Raw genomic sequence first — 1,974 nt, forward strand, 5'->3', positions numbered from 1 at the left:
CTCTGTGAACTTGATACTCTAAGCACCTCTTGTAAGTGAAATCATACCCTGTTTGTCTTTCCGGCTCATTTCACTTAACATAATGTCTTCAAGGTTCATCCACGTTGGAGCATGTGTCAGAATTTCTTTTCTTTTTCAGGCTGAATGATATTCCATTGTATACACATAGTGAGTTTTGTTTATCCATTCATCTGTTGATGGACACGTGGGTTGCTTCTGCCTTTTGGCTACTGTGAATAATCCTGCAAGGAACATGGAGGTATGAATACGCCTTCGGTACCTTGCTTTCAATTCTTTGGGGTAGATACACCCAGAAGTGGAATTGGAATCAGAGCCACCACACTGTTTTCCACAGTGGCCACATCATTTTACCTTCCCACCAGCAATGCAGCAGGGGCACAATTCTGCACATTCTCACCAAAATTTGCTATTGCTGGTTTTTTTTTTTTAGAGTTATCATCTGTTTTTTTCTTTTGATGTCTGATCTTATTTGTTGCTCTTAGGACGTCTCATTTTTGACTGGACTCAGACTCAGCAGCAGGAGCTCTCAGAGAGGACGGCCCCCGCCCCTTGGCAATCTGTTCCAGGTGTTTTCCTTTGACCTCCTTCATTCTTTGGGCCAAAAGTTTAGCACCTTCTGCAGCCTGTTCCTTAACTTTCTTGGTATGATGCTTCTTCAGAGTAAAACACCAACATGGCAGAACACACGGAGTAACAACACGCTGAACCCTTACCTTCTTTGTTCAGGGGCTTTCTCACAGCGTGTTCGCGGACATTACCTACTTTAAAGGGATTGAAAAGTCTGCGGATTTTGCCATCTTTTGGGGGGTTTCCCAGGTGGTGCTAGCGGCAAGGAATCCGCCTGCCAATTCAGGAGACGTGGGTTCGATCCCTGGGTTGGGATGATCCCTTGGAGTAGGAAATGGCAACCCACGCCAGTATTCTTGCCTGGAGAATCCCATGGACAGAGGAAGCTGGTGGGCGGGCTACAGTCCATGGAGCCACAGAGAGTTGAACATGACTGAGCAACTAATCAGCAGTAGCAGCAGCAGCTAGTTCTTCTGGGTCCAGGTGATGAGGCACAGTTGTACCAGTGTGTCCAGGAATATCCTTCTCGCCCCCCTTTTTCACGATGACCAGATTGAGAACACTCAGGCTGGCATCCACAATGCAACCCTGTACAAATTTGCACTTTCTTTCTCCAGTCCTGCTTGGTCTGTAACAGGAATGCCCCTTACCAGCAGCAGGCAGACTCAGCCATGGGTCATTCTCTTCACGGGGAAAACCCGCTTCATGGGGAAATCCTGCTTGTCATTCCCACCACCGATTCGGACCACATAACCTTCCATTCTTCACCCAGAGCAGCAGCAGCAGCCTCTGTGGCCATATGCTTCTCCTGGAAAATACGAAGTTTTTCATTCATTGTCCACTTCAATGAGCTTCTGACTGCCAGAGGTCGGGAAAGAGATGTTGAGCCTCATTCTGAGGCAGCCGTCCGTGTCCGAGGCCCCGCAAAAAAGAGTGATTAGTGGTCATCTTAATGGATGTGAAGTGTATCTCTTTGCGGTTTTGATTTGCACTTTCTTAATAATTAGTGATGTTGAACATTTTCGCATGTGCTCATTGGGCGTTTGTATAAATTCTTTGGAGAAATGTCTAAGTTCTTTGCCCAGGTTTAAACGGCTTTGTTGTTGCTGAGTTGTAGCAACTCCTGGTACTTTCTTGCCCAATAGCAAGAGATTGAGAGCCCACATAGTATCATATGTTTTTCTTAATTTTATCCTTCTATTTGTTTTTCTTGGCCCTAAAGTTCAATTTCTGGGAGTCTAATCTAAAATTCTCCAACATCGCCACAAAGATTGATGCTGAGGGATGTTCACATGGCATTGTTTGCAACAGAAACAAAAATAGAAACAACCCAAATGGCCATAAATAAGGAGCTGGCTGTGCAAATGATCGTGTGTCTATACTATG

General features: G+C 45.4%; 1 pseudogene; it reads right to left on the reverse strand.

The window, feature by feature from the left end:
- Positions 1–509: 509 nt before the first annotated feature.
- LOC145518739 (small ribosomal subunit protein eS6-like) lies at positions 510–1,481 on the reverse strand (annotated as a pseudogene).
- Positions 1,482–1,974: the final 493 nt, after the last annotated feature.

This window comes from Giraffa tippelskirchi, chromosome 8 (assembly GCF_054371585.1).
Source record: "Giraffa tippelskirchi isolate mGirTip1 chromosome 8, T2T-mGirTip1v1.2.pri, whole genome shotgun sequence".
Lineage (NCBI taxonomy): Eukaryota > Metazoa > Chordata > Mammalia > Artiodactyla > Giraffidae > Giraffa > Giraffa tippelskirchi.